This window comes from Ambystoma mexicanum, chromosome 12 (assembly GCF_040938575.1).
Source record: "Ambystoma mexicanum isolate Mex_15411 chromosome 12, UKY_AmexF1_1, whole genome shotgun sequence".
Classification (NCBI taxonomy): Eukaryota; Metazoa; Chordata; class Amphibia; order Caudata; family Ambystomatidae; genus Ambystoma; species Ambystoma mexicanum.
In genome coordinates this window covers 56,280,938-56,298,649 of record NC_090936.1, presented here as the reverse complement: position 1 = coordinate 56,298,649, position 17,712 = coordinate 56,280,938, and the positions used below count along the sequence as shown (strand labels likewise).

At 50.0% G+C, this 17,712-nt stretch overlaps 1 protein-coding gene across 23 annotated transcripts in view; it reads right to left on the bottom strand.

Moving 5' to 3' along the window:
* Positions 1–17,712, bottom strand: part of NRCAM (neuronal cell adhesion molecule) — a 731,897-nt gene that overhangs the window by 572,872 nt on the left and 141,313 nt on the right. The window lies entirely within an intron of this gene.

The window sequence follows — 17,712 nt, the reverse complement described above, 5'->3', positions numbered from 1 at the left end:
GGGGGGTGTCCATAATCCCAAAATAAGTAACCCTAAAATGCTGCTATTCAAGTGAATGTAGAGGGTGCAAAACAAAATTTCCCATTTATTTACTTGCATCCCAAAATGATTTTCCCAAAGCCTTGCCTTTCATGCAAATAAAAAGCCCAAAACTATTTTCCCATTGAGTTTCTTTCTTGACTTTGCCTTTCAAATAGAAAACCCAAAACGATGTTGCTAACGTATCCCCACTCCTTGTACCTTGCCTTTAGATCAGAGGGGTCATATCTAAAGTTGAATCTGTAAAAGCACTTTGGGTACGTGCCACCTTGCTTGGGGGTGGGGGGTAGGAACTCCCTGAGTTGAGAGTGACCGCCTAATTTATCATGGCACACTTGGGAGTGGTGCATTTGAAATGGGCTACCCTTGCTACACCAAACGAGAGAGTTGGGTTTGTGGTGCGCAATTTCAAACTGTACTAGCTGGTAACGCAAGCCCAGTATGAAATGTAATGGTTCACCAACAGCTGCGCCTGTCCACATGTTAAAACTGAGAACCATGCGGCTGTGGGTTGTGACATCCGATCTGTTAATTTTGTCTATCTACGTAGTAGGGTGTTTGCTTGATTCGACAACAGTAACCACCCCAGCGTGGCCCAAACTGTGGAAGCTACTCTGGGTGGTCTGTCCATACCATAGGGATATTTCACTTTGGCATTGTATGCTCTTCTCCCTGACCTCTGATGTGGCCTTGATCCAGCACTGGAGGAAGCGTGGATTTCAAGTCCTAGGGGATATGTATGTTAATGGTAACTTTATTGATATAAGCGAAATCCCAACTAACCCTTGGCACTGGGCCACACTATCGTTGCAATAATATGGAGGTGTTTCAGATACAGTGGCCTTATTTCTCAGTTGAACCGCCCTCCAATCCTCTAATTTTGTATATTATGAACACAGGAAGTTGCTGTAAAGGTGGTGTCCACCCTGTACAAGGTAATACTTGGCCAGCAGCCAGAGACGTCAGTCTAAAGCCAAGAGAAGTGAGCTGTAGATTTAGCTACTGGAATAACCGATAAAACGTGGTACCCAATGTGTCGGTTGACACGGGAGGCCTCCCTGAACTTGCGTTTCAGGCTTATCCAACTGCAGATATTGAACAGATACCGCTATACGCCGGCTCCGCTTTGGCTGCTCGCGCAGGAGACTTTGGGGAAATGCCCCAAGCGTGGGGAAGATGACATCAATTACATATACATGATGTGGTCCTGCTCCTTGCTCAGCAGTTTCTGGTCTGATGTATGTTCCACGGTGTCAGCTATAACTGAGGGTCAGATGCAGGTTGCCCCACTTGTATGTTTGTTCAGTGTCCTTGACAGCAATGCCCGGGGCACATACAGGCTTTTGAAAGTATGTGTATTGCTTGCAAAACAATGTATGTTATGCCACTCAGGGGTCAAGTCGAGGGTACGTGCGGATGGACGGGGCCCTCCACTTTTTTCAGAGGGCACCTTTATATGCTAGTTTCTGATGACGCCACATTCAATTGGTATGTTAATGATTCCCCCCACCTATTTTTCGGACTTGACCCCTGACGCCACATTCCAAGCCTCCAGTTAGGTAGCAATGGCTGCAAGAGATTAACTGGGCAAATGATAAGGAAGAACTGTGGCTTACAAGGCAGCCTGTCACTACGCGCCCAAAAGACATTTGGGGTCCCTTTAGAGTATACCTACTTCGATCATGTCAGACATGGGGTTATAGAAGAAGAGAAGTCCAGCTAACTGGAGCCTTATAGAATACTGTCAAATGTTGCATTCTGGAGAGAGACTGACGCTCTGCCGAGGACATTCTGTTATATTTTGTAAGTGTCATCTGTGTCAAAGAGATTTCTCATCTTATATATACTGCCAAGTGTGTTAATAAAGAAAGATATACAAAAAAAAAAATATATATATATATATATATATATATACACAGCGTGAAACTTATATATCCTATTTTTATTCAACACATCAAAATATTTACAGGGTAAAATGTACATAATAGCTCAATATTGTACAAAACAACTTTTTTCTGGGTGGGCATTTTCGATTTTGCCTTTGGGTTCTGTCCAGTCATGATAATGAGCCGGCAGCCTTTATTTAGGCAATATGACCCTCCCAGGGGGGACATTACCGGTCATGTAATGACCCCGGGGCCATAGTTAGAAGCTCGAGCGAAGCAGTAATGGCTCCCCTCCAAGGGTTATATTTGCCATTAGTACCCGAAACGTCATACCAGGGTACTAATTGCTATTTTTCTCGAGTCGAGAAACGGTGCTGCAACCGTTTCTCAACGTGAGAAATAAAAAAAAATAATGGCCGCCAGGGAACAGGGAGAAGGGACTACAAGTAGTCCCTTTTCCCTTTCCATGGTAGCCATTAAAACCAATGCACGAAGGGACTTCACTCTTCTCCCTTTCAATGGCAGCTAATCGCGGAAAGCCAGGTACTAATATTATATACTGAGCCGAGAAATAACATATTTTACTCCAAAATATTCAGTTAATGACTTGTAGAGCATATGAAGTTTTAAGAAGCATTAGGGAAGTATAACAAATGACAGAACCGCACTCTAAATTAATCAAACTGTTAAAGTAGGCTTTATATAGAGATGCAATTAGGCTTTCCGCCAATATCTTACATCTGAGTGTGTCATTACAGTAAACTTTTATTGTAAAGTGAATTTGACGTGCGTGGTCAACATCCGATCAACTTTACTCTTGTAAGTGTGCCTAGCAGCCAGAGGGACGTTCCTGAATGTAAAGCTATAATGAAAGACGGTCCAGATGCCCACCTTGAGCCCCTAGGTCTACAGAGTTCTCATTCCCACACTGCAGCGGAAAATACTCAACATGCACATTATGACACATCATGCCCGATGTTGGTTTACCGGATAACATGGAAGTATCTTAGTTGGTCGGGCATCAACTGCAAACGGATCCTACTTACATGCCCTACCATATGCGACAATACTGCGACAGGCCTTTAATGCAGCCAATCCATGCTCCTGTTGGTCAGGAGAAGTGGTGCGATGCAGGGGTGTTGCTAGGTCTGGAAAAGATCCGGGGCTACACTAATGTCGGGACTGTCAAGACTTGGGGCTAGCTAGCCTTTTAGTTGTAGCTCCTGAGCTTCTATCCGGGGCTACAACCAAAAGACCCGGGGCTATAGCCCCCTGAGCCCCCCTAACAATGCCTCTGGTGTGATGTTCTCTTCCTCTCCACATTTCCTTTTTCATAGTTTCTTCATTGGGTCTTCTAGCCACATCTTTTGACAGCAGTGGCGTTATGCGCACAATTCTATTCCTGGTCACCCAAATAAACACTGACGCAATGTTCATGCTTCATCTTCCTGAAATCCCTCTATCCCATACATATTTCCCTTTTGATTTTTTCTCCAATTTTATATGGGTGCAGGAAACAGCATGGCGTGGCTAAACCACAATACGGCTTTAACATGGGACCATTTTTTTTGCATGGGGTGCTGGATATAACCTCAACAGAGAAAGGTTATATGGCAGCTCTTATAAGGACCTGCTTCTGAACCTCCTTTTCCCTTTTCACAAAACAGTAAAGGAAAGGAGGATATTCAAGCACCTTAATCTCCTCGCCACGCGAGAACACCCGGGGTTCACCTACGCTCCAAGACAAGGCAGCTTGTATCTATGAGACACCGGCCCAGCTTGGATGTAGTCTGGTGTCAGACCGATGGCATTAGGTTATGTTATGTTATTTGGCATTTATACAGCGCTCTATATATCATTGGCACAACCTCAAAGCGATTGCGGGTCGAACGCCCTTGGGGACCATAGTCCAGGTCAGTCGAGAAAGTAGGGTATGATAGGGTGCTTGGGTGCGCTCAATATGTGAGCAGCTGATGCGATTGCATTACATAGTATCTGCCTGGTTCATGCACCCAACACTGAGGACAATTCAGTGTAGTTCTCGAAAGAACCAAAGCATATACACAGCATCTCCACTAATGCAATGAACATCTTCTAAGCCGCACTCATTGTGGATAACCCAATTAGATTTTACTCTTCGGAGGCTCTTCCAGCCACTGCATTACCAGAGACTAAATTAGTAATTCTTTTGTAAACATGCTTCTGCTTTCTTTTTCAACTATGCCTTTAGCCTACAGCTGTGGACGATGCTACCTGTTAAATACCATCTTGCCATGTCATCCGGGTAGCAGTCATTATTTGGTCAGAGCACTGGTGTGCAGAATTCACCCATCCGCATGGTGGACATTTGCTCGCCTGGGCTTTTTGACATTTTTAATTAAATAGAATGATGGTAGACCAACCTCATGAAAATGTGTCAGGCTAATGCACACACACTTTCCTATGCTCACACCACGACCAACGCGTAGACCTGTGTACTCTGGGTGGACACAGCCTACAGGTACAGGCTGCCCTGCCATATTTTGTTCAAATGCAACATTATGTCATCTCCAGGAAGGGGGAGGATCAAGCTTTCCCCTGTCATGGCCAGCCTGATTAACTGATCTACAGCTGCTGGCAGCAATTAACACACCAATTAGATGGTACTTCAAACAGGCCCACATGGGGCCTGGCTGCAGAAATTAACAAAGGAGGCACGAAACCCAACAACCTTTCACATGTAACTGTGTCAACCTGAAACCAGTGCACACCCTCAGTATCAATGGCAGTGAGCAGTCATTTCTCGGAATGTGTGTTTACAGTAGACCATCCCGGTACGGGGACCCCATTTATAAGGTACAAGAATGTGGTTTCAGGAGCCAGAGAGTCTGGTCTCACCGCAGCTTCAAGGGACACCTGCCACTTTAAATCGGGAACCACAGAGCGATCCATAAACCATAGAGACTCTTTGATCAACAACAGACAGGAAGATGGGTGGGACTTAGTAATGCAAGTTTTCACCCCTTTACTTTTCCTGTTGCAAAGCCCTCTGGTTATGACCTCATGCATACCAGAGATTGTTTGTAGGGACACCAGGATTGGTTCATTAAGGTAGGCTTAGCCTACACCAATCAATGTGGCCCACTTGTCTTTAAAAGAGGACTGAGCTCCTCTTTTGGCAGATCATCTGACAACTTCACCAGAAGTAACAAAGAAGAACTCAACCTTGGACCCTGGCTGAAGGTACAGTCTGCCTTAAATCTTCCGCCATTGAAGGAAGGCCAGGATTTCCGAAGAAGGAAGCAAGATCCCTCCCCTAACCATCTCCCAGGGAACAGTGGGTGATCCAGAACTCAGAGGATCCTCCAGCCACTCCAGAACCGGTATCCATCCAGCACACATCATACCCTGCTAGGCTCTGCAGCAAGCTTCCTTGGTAGGATGTGCCAGAAGGTCTCTGAACCTACAACCAAGGATAAAGCAGCTTCCTGCAACACACTTCACAGCTGTGGGCCGTCAGCCTTAAAAGGACGACACAAGCCCATTGAAGAAGCTGGGAGAAGTGCCTCGAGAAGCATCTACCGTCATCTGCCTTAAAGGACATTTTGTTTCTGAGCCAATCGAGTTCCACAAGCTGCTTCTGACTGCAACGCTGACCGTTGTCAAGCCGCAGTCGCGTAAAGACATCTGAGACGTCTCGACCAATCCTTCAGACCCGCCGATCAGCACTGAGACAACGATTCCTGACCCTGAACCGCTGTGTAAGCCAGCCTGCAGCTGTTCATTCAGCTTCGCTCGCCGAACTGTCTTGCCGCCTAATACCCGCAGCTGACTCCCATCTTGAACTCTGTCGCAGAAGCCTGCAAAGTGCCCTGAAGCTGACTCAACCCTGTCGAGCACCAAGAACATCTACAGCACAAGGTATATTGTGGTGCTGTCCCCCTGTGGTCCTTCCCAGAAGGCCCCTAGAGACATTTTCAGACCCATTGCTCCCTTTGTGCTAAATCCAAGAAACCTTACACTGTACTGGTTATTAACCATACTGACTACCTTCCTGTCAGTATCCAGAGTATATCCCCTTTCCTTCCTTGAAACTGTGTGTGCAGTGTTGCTAGACCCGTCAGTTGTGATATGAATAAAGTATAATATTGTTGATACAACCTTGACTGGACGGTCCCTTTTCACATTGGGTAATAATTGTATTTTCGCTGTGTTGCAACTAACCAACGATTCGCAACCTTTCAGAGCTAAGCCTGCCATTCCGTCCACGTTAGCAAAATTGAGCAAGGAGGTTTATAGTTTCCTTATTATTCCAATCTGTTCAGATCCCTTCTGGTGTACTAGAGGTGTGGGGCTGATTGATGGTTTGGAAACCGATATTCACTGCTGGACCACTGGTGCCCCGGAAGTTGATTTGTCACAACTGGACACAAAAGGATTAGAGACATGGAGAAAAATCCAGGTTATGGGGAAGGAGCCAGGGAGACTATAAACAAGAGTACAAGAGACTGGAAGCCGCAACCGGGGTACTGGAACACTAAGACGTTAGCAGGGGAACAAGAGGCTGGAGGCAGCAACCAGCCACTAGCGACAGAGAGCAAAAGCAGGGGTACAGGAGAAGGAGCACTGGAGACCATGAGGAAGATATTAGGGACAAAAATAGGGGTGCGGGAGTATGGCACAGGGGAGAAGGAGCAATACAAAGGGTGCAGGAACTTTGGCAACCACGACCAGGAGCACAAGAGACTGGAGACAGGAAGGGAAAGCAGCAAAGGCGGAGGTCTTGGGTCCAGCTTCACCTGCTCGCAGTCTGTGCCGTTGCGCAAGGTCTTCCACACCGGATCATATCCGAGACTTGGAGAGGCAGGAGACCCCTCGGGCATCCGGGGATTGTAGTTCGCAGACTCCAATGGAGAACTTTGCCTTGTGTGAAGCGTAATCCGTGCAGCGCGGTGCAGAATTTCCAAGCCTTTCCTGAGGGGGGTGTAAAGCCACGAGCAGGCAAGGGGGCAGCTGGGGACAGGCATATTCTTAGCCACATCTAATCTAGAGGTGGTTCTGCCAAGTGTCCCAAGGTGCAGAGATATGCCGGCTTGGCACAATGAAACTGCTGCCCCGCTCAGGCTTGTGTGGCGGGAAGGGGGAGGTGGCAGCAGCAAATGGAAACGGTGGGTAAAGCAAGGAAGGTACTGGGGAGCCAGAGGCCTTCGCAGGCCAGAGAGGGTGCTGCATGGGGTGTCTCCATCAAAAAAACGGCACTGGCAATGCCAACAGTTTGGCCTTGTGTGTAGGCATGGGAAACTCGCTTGGCAGGCACTGCTGTAGTGGTATTAACTGGCCATGGGTGGTAACAGGTGCAAAATGAGGCAAGTACCAAGGCAGCTAACAGCAGTTCCTGGCATATGCTGAAAACGTATACACAAGCCAAAACCATTGGCTTTTCCAATGCTTGCTTTCACATGACTTCAGTGAAGGACACACGTAGTGCTTATAAATCAAGCGGCTGAAGGCAGGCCTGGTTAAGACGTTTTTGTACACATTTTTGTTAACAGCTCCAATGAAGTCATTAACTCTCAGAGGACTGCTTTGAAAAAATACTGGCAGGTACTAGTGCAGAGTTTGATGGCAAGGCTTGATTAAAGGCAGCTCATAGAGATCCCATGGTGAGGTGCTTGGGCAGGGAGGAGCAAGAACTGGGTGAGAATGACCAGCATGGCAATGGGCAGTCAATTAGTGGGCAAATAGCTGAACAACACCTACTTGTTTCGGTTCCCTGCCCGATGCCACGTCACCCTATCTGCAATCGAATGGAATAGTTTCAGCGTAGAGGTGGCGCAAGCACCACCCAACAGGGCAAACTAAAAAGCACGTGACTGATGGAGGGGAGCTGGGACACTGAAGGAAAGTGAAAGGGGATTGGCAAGTCACTCCCATTCACACACTGTGGAGTGGCGGAAAGACCGGTGCATGCAAAATGCAAGCATAGCACGATTACTTTACCGAGAGGCAGCCAGCCTTGGGCAGAGAAATGGGGTTCATCAATGTGTGAGTAGTGAGGTTGAGTGCTTGCTTAAGGAGTGGGGGGGAGGCCTACTCGGGTATTATAGTACCGGCCCCTTCTATGTCACTGTAAGAATAGGCGATATGTTCATGGGGCTCTTCGTCTCATAATCCTGCAGGGTTTATCCTCTGTGGTAATCCCTTGCGATACCGCCGGCGGTAAATCCCTCGTGACCTGTAAATCAGGCCCTGTTTTTACCACTGTGGCCTGAATCATTAGGAAGGCGCACTCAGTATACGGCAGGCAATCCGAAACAGACATGCTTAATACACATCATTTCGTCCATTTCAGTAAAGGTGTATTTTGGGCTCAATCAAATACGTTCTGTGTTTCAGGTGATGAAATGCACTTGCCCTCTAAACGGGAAATTAGAATGGTTGCTTGCGAGACATAACAGGTGCAGATGTGTGCAGCTGGTGGATCGTTGGGGCTGTTTGGTCCTAAGAGTTAAAGACCCTTACTCGGAGATGAGTAGGGGCGGGGGGAGGCACAGGGGGGGCTCCCTTTAATCCTCGTGGGTCTGAACCGGCAACAGAAAGGGGAGGCGGGGGAGGACCCTTCCAATAATTAGGAAGGCGGCAGACAGGGAGCTCTGCGATTGAGTGCCCCACGGCACAGATGGCATCAGCATGCAGATTTAGGGGTGCCCCAGATCAGTGCGCCCGCGGTTATTAATGCCGGGTACTCCCCAGGCGGCCGTTCCAGGCTCCGACTGGATTCTTGCGACCATTTGCAACATGAATTCTCCTTCCTGTTTAGCGCCTGGAAGAGATTATTGCAAAGTGCTGCCTTTCTGACCTCTCTTTGCTTCAAGGCGCGTGTCCCTCAGTCCTCAGCAGAAGGCCTCGCGGAGTGTCGGCAATTGGATTTAAAGCGCCGCGCCTTTTAAACGCAACGCAAGGATCGGCCGTGTGTACCTTTTCCCAAACGCCTGCTTGTGTGGGTCTTTACAGGACAGAGTTGAAGCCGGGAGAGTCTAAGCTTTCGCCTTGCTGAGGGCAGGGTAGCTCGGCGAGTTCGTGCGGTAGTGTCCGATTGTTAGACTTCTGTCCTTGAATCATTTTTGTACGTATTGCAAATGTGAAGGGCCTTGCCAAGGAGCACTGGCTGGACCAATCCCATGGCTGGGTGCTCTGGTGTCAGGAGACAGCACTTGGCGGGTGAGGGAGCGGGAAGCAGGAGGTGGAGACATCACAGGGCAGGTTTTAAATGCTTTGCACTGTTTACCCATCTCGCCAATGGAGACCGGGCTTGGGATCTTTCAGGGAGGGAGGTGGGGGGCTGCGGTGTAAGACACTGTGGGTAAAGGGGGGCCTTGATGGAGATCTTAAAGCCAGTGGCTGTTGGGGTGCCACCGATTTCGGGTGTTTCGGATGTCCAGTGATTGGGAGCCAGGAGGGTGACACCCCGAATGCAGAGGGACGGCCTACGCTGGGATCAGGAGAGTTTAGGTGCCTGGAGACTGCTGGGGCGAGTAGCCTGGGAAAGGGTCAGCCTGGCGAGGAAAGGGGGGAGAGGGCGTCAGCCAATCCATGGCTCCAAAAGAGAGGGGATTTCAAAAGGCAGCGACTCTGCCTGGATTGCACAGTAGTTCAGCTACTTTTTTAAATTTATTTTTTATTTGATTTGGCTGAATTGAATCAACCTTTCAAAATTCATTCAACATATCATAGTACAAAACATTCATAAAACTTATCTCATAAACATTGATTACATTACATGTTCATTTCTTATCATCACACTCTTCATCATCACAATAAAACGAAATTAACAAAATTAACATTATTACAAAAAGAATGAAAAAGAGAAAGAAGGGAAAATAAAAAAAAGAAAATTCAAGCTCATTTACATTTCTTCTGCAGACTAAATAAAGCCAATTAGATAATCAAAAGGATTATTGACACTCGTCATTCTAGTCCTTTTTCTCATCTTCCAAATGTAGGCTGTGCAGAAAGTTAACAGCTGCAATTTGTATTGCTATGTTGTTACACCCCAGCATTACCACTACAAATAGCAACAGTTTGCTGAGACTGCAAAGGGGGTTCGGGGGGGTTCCCATGAGGGGACTAGGGAAGTAATCCAGTCCGCTGTAGGCCAGGGTGGTGATAAGTGTTCTGGATCCAGTGTGCTGTAGGCCAGGGTGGTGATAAGTGTTCTGGATCCAGTGTGCTGTAGGTCAGGGTGGTGATAAGTGTTCTGGATCCAGTGTGCTGTAGGCCAGGGTGGTGATAAGTGTTCTGGATCCAGTGTGCTGTAGGTCAGGGTGGTATAAGTGTTCTGGATCCAGCCCAGTGTAGGTCAGGGTGCTGATGAGTGCTCTGGATCCAGCCTGCTGTAGGCCAGGGTGGTGAGAAGTGTTCTGGATCCAGCCCAGTGTAGGTCAGGGTGCTGATGAGTGCTCTGGATCCAGCCTGCTGTAGGCCAGGGTGGTGAGAAGTGTTCTGGATCCAGCCCAGTGTAGGTCAGGGTGCTGATGAGTGCTCTGGATCCAGCCTGCTGTAGGCCAGGGTGGTGAGAAGTGTTCTGGATCCAGTGTGCTGTAGGCCAGGGTGGTGATAAGTGTTCTAGATCCAGCCGGGTTTAGGTCAGGGTGCTGATGAGTGTTCTGGATCCACCCTATTGTAGGCCAGGGTGGTAATGAGTGTTCTGGATCCAGCATGCTGTAGTTCAGGGTGGTGAGGAGTGTTCTGGATGCAGCCCTCTGTAGGTCAGGGCAGTGTCGAGTGTTCTGGATCCAGTGTGCTGGAGAGCAGGGTGGTGATGAGTGTTCTGCTTCCTGCCTGCTGTAGGCCAGGGTGGTGATGAGTGTGCTTGGTCCAGCCTGGTGTGGGTCTGGGCAGTGTTGAGTGTTCTGGATCCAGGGTGATGATGAGTTTTCTGGATCCTGCCTGCTGTAGGCCAGGGTGGTGATGAGTGTTTTGGATGCTGCCTGCTGTAGGTCAGGGCAGTGTTGAGTGTTCTGGATCCAGCCTGCTGTTGACCAGGGTGGTGATGAGTGTTCTGGGTCCAGCCCAGTGTAGGTCAGGGTGCTGATGAGTGCTCTGGATCCAGCCTGCTGTAGGCCAGGGTGGTGAGAAGTGTTCTGGATCCAGCCCAGTGTAGGCCAGGGTGCTGATGAGTGCTCTGGATCCAGTCTGCTGTAGGCCAGGGTGGTGAGAAGTGTTCTGGATCCAGTGTGCTGTAGGCCAGGGTGGTGACAAGTGTTCTGGATCCAGCCCGGTTTAGGCCAGGATGGTGATAAGTGTTCTAGATCCAGCCGGGTTTAGGTCAGGGTGCTGATGAGTGTTCTGGATCCTGCCTGTTGTAGGCCAAGGTGGTGATGAGTGTTCTGGATCCAGCCTGCTGTAGTTCAGTGTGGTGAGGAGTGTCCTGAATGCAGCCCTCTGTAGGTCAGGGCAGTGTTGAGTGTTCTGGATCCAGCGTGCTGGAGAGCAGGGTGGTGATGAGTGTTCTGCTTCCTGCCTGCTGTAGGCCAGGGTGGTGATGAGTGTTCTTGGTCCAGCCTGGTGTAGGTCTGGGCAGTGTTGAGTGTTCTGGATCCAGGGTGATTATGAGTTTTCTGGATACTGCCTGCTGTAGGCCAGGGTGGTGATGAGTGTTTTGGATGCTGCCTGCTGTAGGTCAGGGCAGTGTTGAGTGTTCTGGATCCAGCCTGCTGTTGGCTGGGGTGGTGATGAGTGTTCTGGGTCCAGCCTGCTGTAGAACAGGGTGGTGATGAGTGTGCTGTAGAACAGGGTGGTGATGAGTGTTCTGGGTCCAGCCTGCTGTAAGTCTGGGCAGTGTTGAGTGTTCTGGATCCAGCCTGCTGTAGGTCTGGGCAGTGTTGAGTGTTCTGAATCCAGCCTGCTCTTGGCCAGGGTGGTGATGAGTGCTCTGAATCCAGCCTGCTGTTGGTCTGGGCAGTGTTGATGGTTCTGGATCCAGCCTGCTGTAGGTCTGGGCAGTGTTGAGTGTTCTGGATCCAGCCTGCTGTAGGTCTGGGCAATGTTGAGTGTTCTGAATCCAGCCTGCTCTTGGCAAGGGTGGTGATGAGTGCTCTGAATCCAGCCTGCTGTTGGTCTGGGCAGTGTTGAGTGTTCTGGATCCAGCCTGCTGTAGGTCTGGGCAGTGTTGAGTGTTCTGGATCCAGCCTGCTCTTGGCCAGGGTGGTGATGAGTGTTCTGGGTCCAGCCTGCTGTAGAACAGGGTGCTGATGAGTGCTCTGGATCCAGCCTGCTGTAGGCAAGGGTGGTGAGAAGTGTTCTGGATCCAGTGTGCTGTAGGCCAGGGTGGTGATAAGTGTTCTGGATCCAGCCCGGTTTAGGCCAGGATGGTGATAAGTGTTCTAGATCCAGCTGGGTTTAGGTCAGGGTGGTGATGAGTGTTCTGGATCCTGCCTGTTGTAGGCCAAGGTGGTGATGAGTGTTCTGGTTCCAGACCACTGTAGGTCAGGGTGGTGAGGAGTGTTCTGGATCCACCCTTTTGTAGGCCAGGGTGGTAATGAGTGTTCTGGATCCAGCCTGCTGTAGTTCAGGGTGTTGAGGAGTGTCCTGAATGCAGCCCTCTGTAGGTCAGGGCAGTGTTGAGTGTTCTGGATCCAGCGTGCTGGAGAGCAGGGTGGTGATGAGTGTTCTGCTTCCTGCCTGCTGTAGGCCAGGGTGGTGATGAGTGTTCTTGGTCCAGCCTGGTGTAGGTCTGGGCAGTGTTGAGTGTTCTGGATCCAGGGTGATGATGAGTTTTCTGGATCCTGCCTGCTGTAGGCCAGGGTGGTGATGAGTGTTTTGGAAGCTGCCTGCTGTAGGTCAGGGCAGTGTTGAGTGTTCTGGATCCAGCCTGCTGTTGACCAGGGTGGTGATGAGTGTTCTGGGTCCAGCCCAATGTAGGTCAGGGTGCTGATGAGTGCTCTGGATCCAGCCTGCTGTAGGCCAGGGTGGTGAGAAGTGTTCTGGATCCAGTGTGCTGTAGGCCAGGGTGGTGACAAGTGTTCTGGATCCAGCCCGGTTTAGGCCAGGATGGTGATAAGTGTTCTAGATCCAGCCAGGTTTAGGTCAGGGTGGTGAGGAGTGTTCTGGATCCATCCTATTGTAGGCCAGGGTGGTAATGAGTGTTCTGGGTCCAGCCTGCTGTAGTTCAGTGTGGTGAGGAGTGTCCTGAATGCAGCCCTCTGTAGGTCAGGGCAGTGTTGAGTGTTCTGGATCCAGCGTGCTGGAGAGCAGGGTGGTGATGAGTGTTCTGCTTCCTGCCTGCTGTAGGCCAGGGTGGTGATGAGTGTTCTTGGTCCAGCCTGGTGTAGGTCTGGGCAGTGTTGAGTGTTCTGGATCCAGGGTGATTATGAGTTTTCTGGATACTGCCTGCTGTAGGCCAGGGTGGTGATGAGTGTTTTGGATGCTGCCTGCTGTAGGTCAGGGCAGTGTTGAGTGTTCTGGATCCAGCCTGCTGTTGGCTAGGGTGGTGATGAGTGTTCTGGGTCCAGCCTGCTGTAGAACAGGTTGGTGATGAGTGTTCTGGGTCCAGCCTGCTGTAGAACAGGGTGGTGATGAGTGTGCTGTAGAACAGGGTGGTGATGAGTGTTCTGGGTCCAGCCTGCTGTAGGTCTGGGCAGTGTTGAGTGTTCTGGATCCAGCCTGCTGTAGGTCTGGGCAGTGTTGAGTGTTCTGAATCCAGCCTGCTCTTGGCCAGGGTGGTGATGAGTGCTCTGAATCCAGCCTGCTGTTGGTCTGGGCAGTGTTGAGGGTTCTGGATCCAGCCTGCTGTAGGTCTGGGCAGTGTTGAGTGTTCTGGATCCAGCCTGCTGTAGGTCTGGGCAGTGTTGAGTGTTCCGAATCCAGCCTGTTCTTGGCCAGGGTGGTGATGAGTGCTCTGAATCCAGCCTGCTGATGGTCTGGGCAGTGTTGAGTGTTCTGGATCCAGCCTGCTGTAGGTCTGGGCAGTGTTGAGTGTTCTGGATCCAGCCTGCTGTTGGCCAGGGTGGTGATGAGTGTTCTGGGTCCAGCCTGCTGTAGAACAGGGTGCTGATGAGTGCTCTGGATCCAGCCTGCTGTAGGCAAGGGTGGTGAGAAGTGTTCTGGATCCAGTGTGCTGTAGGCCAGGGTGGTGAAAAGTGTTCTGGATCCAGCCCGGTTTAGGCCAGGATGGTGATAAGTGTTCTAGATCCAGCCGGGTTTAGGTCAGGGTGGTGATGAGTGTTCTGGATCCTGCCTGTTGTAGGCCAAGGCGGTGATGAGTGTTCTGGTTCCAGACCACTGTAGGTCAGGGTGGTGAGGAGTGTTCTGGATCCACCCTATTGTAGGCTAGGGTGGTAATGAGTGTTCCGGATCCAGCCTGCTGTAGTTCAGGGTGTTGAGGAGTGTCCTGAATGCAGCCCTCTGTAGGTCAGGGCAGTGTTGAGTGTTCTGGATCCAGCCTGCTGTTGGCCAGGGTGGTGATGAGTGTTCTGGGTCCAGCCTGCTGTAGAACAGGGTGGTGATGAGTGTTCTGGGTCCAGCCTGTTGTAGAACAGGGTGGTGATGAGTGTGCTGTAGAACAGGGTGGTGATGAGTGTTCTGGGCCCAGCCTGCTGTAGGTCTGGGCAGTGTTGAGTGTTCTGGATCCAGCCTGCTGTAGGTCTGGGCAGTGTTGAGTGTTCTGAATCCAGCCTGCTCTTGGCCAGGGTGGTGATGAGTGCTCCGAATCCAGCCTGCTGTTGGTCTGGGCAGTGTTGAGTGTTCTGGATCCAGCCTGCTGTAGGTCTGGGCAGTGTTGAGTGTTCTGAATCCAGCCTGCTCTTGACCAGGGTGGTGATGAGTGCTCTGAATCCAGCCTGCTGTAGGTCTGGGCAGTGTTGAGTGTTCTGAATCCAGCCTGCTCTTGGCCAGGGTGGTGATGAGTGCTCTGAATCCAGCCTGCTGTTGGTCTGGGCAGTGTTGAGTGTTCTGGATCCAGCCTGCTGTAGGTCTGGGCAGTGTTGAGTGTTCTGAATCCAGCCTGCTCTTGACCAGGGTGGTGATGAGTGCTCTGAATCCAGCCTGCTGTGGGTCTGGGCGGTGTTGAGTGTTCTGAATCCAGCCTGCTCTTGGCCAGGGTGGTGATGAGTGCTCTGAATCCAGCCTGCAGTTGGTCTGGGCAGTGTTGAGTGTTCTGGATCCAGCCTGCTGTAGGTCTGGGCAGTGTTGAGTGTTCTGGATCCAGCCTGCTGTAGGTCTGGGCAGTGTTGAGTGTTCTGGATCCAGCCTGCTGTAGGTCTGGGCAGTGTTGAGTGTTCTGAATCCAGCCTGCTCTTGGCCAGGGTGGTGATTAGTGTTCTGCTTCCAGACTGCTGTAGGTCTGGGCATTGTTGAGTGTTCTGGATCCAGCCTGCTGTTGGCCAGGGTGATGATGAGTTTTCTGGATCCAGCCTGCTGTTGGCCAGGGTGATGATGAGTTTTTCTGGATCCAGCCTGCAGCAGGTCAGGGTGGTGAGTGTTTTGGAGAGTAAGCATTTCATAGTATGGTATCTTATGGATGTTCAGGAGTTTAAGTTTGGCAGTTTTAGCAACAGAGGTGATAGCGTGCTTACATATCAATTGACTGTCAAAGGGAACCCACAGATAGTGAGCTTTGGGGTGGGGTAAGACCACCAGCTACAAAGGCTCTAGGAGAGGACAGATGCCGGGAGAAACATCACTTTGCTTTTAGAGAATTGATGTTATATTACATTGAATTTCTAAAGTGCACTGTTTTCACCGGGGTGGTTTTATGAAATCTGCATAAGTAGGATGTGGTGCTCGTTATGTTACTTGGGCCCTAGATCACACAGTGCCCTGCACTGACAGATCGCGCGGTCATTAGCCGTGCAGGCTGCAGGCTCAGTGTGGGGCAGAAGAAGATGAGTTGAACAGCAGTTCCAGGAGATGGAGAGGAGAGAGGAGACATGTTGGAAGCCACACAAGCGAGGACTGTGCCCTGGAAGCCAAGATGTGGGAGTCTGATGGAGGGGCGGATTATCATCGCTGTCAAGGGTGGCGGAGAGTGATTACGATCCATGGGATGTTCCTGGCATTGACGCCGTGCACCCTTGCCAAGTGGCGGATCTGAGAGAGTAGGGAAAAAGGCGAGATGCACTGTTGCTGTGCGGATGTGTGCAGTGTGGGATCTGTTTCCAGGATATAGAGGGCTTGTGTGTCCAGGCGGTAGACTCGTGTGCCTACGGCCGGGATGGTGGTATGCACGTTGTTTGTAGAGGTGTAGAGTTCTGTTGTTTAATGTCTGTAGCAAGGGGGTTTAAATTGCTCTGTGTGAGTGGCAAAGTTGGTATGTGTGCAGAGTGTCTGGATGCGAGGAAGAGTTTGTTAGTGTTGGGCAAACATTTCAGAGAGTGGCCAAATACTTAATCTAGGATGCCAAGAAGCCAAACCCAGTGGAGCAACAATTTAACTAGGTCAAATTATTCAACTAAAGAAGGGTTGTCCAACTCCAGGCCTCGCAGGTGGATTTTCAGGATATCACTCATCAATTCATGAGCAAAAATGTGCACACATTTAGAGTCATTGTATGCAAATCTATCTCACGAATATTAATGAGGGATATCCTGAAAATCCGCCATGGATCCGGCCCTAGAAGCCTGGAGTTGGACAACCCTGATCTAAAGCAAACAATTCACACAGTGCTAAAGAGCAAAATACACTGGGGCAATAGCTAATGCAGGAAACACAATGGGGGCAACGACCAAATTGGAATGCTAATGTGAGGGTGTGCAGATTTTCAAGTGGGCAAATATGCAAGTGAGCAAATCATCAAATGTGCAAATCTATGAATTTACATGTGTCAATATGCAAATCTGCGAATGAACATTTGTGGGTGTGTAGATGTGCAAGTGTGCTCGCATGCGAGTGCAAAAGCGCGAGGGCACATGTTAAGTGTGCACATGTTGTGAGTGTACGAAAACGTGTGAGTGTACAAATGTGGAGTGCGCAGTCGTCAGATGTTATATTAGGCTACAAGGACCTACGCAACGCACCCCCACTATCACTCACTCCATCTCCAGGCACCTCATGGATCCAAAAGAGAGATCAGGAGGTTGGTTGGACTCCCCAGGGAGACAACCTTAAGACCCTATAGACAGACCAGGAAGGTACAAGGAAGCCTGGTTGGTCCAAGGCCAATGCAAGAGGTGGGAAGAGGAACGAGATTGGAACAGGGAGGTCAGAGGAGGTAAAGAAACTTCAAGGAAAAGGGAGAATCAGGATTCCAAGTGGGGAAGGTGTGGAGACCCCAAATAAGAGTTGGTGGAGGAAGGCAGGAAGGGAAGGGTCATGGCTCCAGCTTCCTGATAATGTCCAGCTTGTGGAGGTGACCAGGAGGTGCGTCCAGGATACTCAGCACTGGAGAAGATCGTCCAACAGGGACAGAGACCCAGAGAATCTACAGCAGCCATCTAAGAAGGGGAGGGATTCTTTGTCAATGTTTGGAAAAGGTTGGGATTTCTGGCTCAGCTCTAGCATGGTTCGCTTCTGTTTTGTCAGTTCGTAAACAGACTGTTTCTGTATTTCCATTTCGGTCAGCGGTGACACCATCTCCTGTGGTGTTCCCCAGGGATCTTCTCTATCCCCCCTCCTTTTAATCTTTATTTACATCCTTTGGCGCATCTCATTTCTTTCCATGATATACGTTTACACACTTAGGCCGATGATACTCAGCTGGTCTTCCGGCTTGATTCTCTGGTCTCTGATCCTCCCTCTAAACCGCATGCGTGTCTATCGGAGATTGGTGGATGGATGTCTAGTAACTGGCTGGGACTGAATGGGGAGAAAA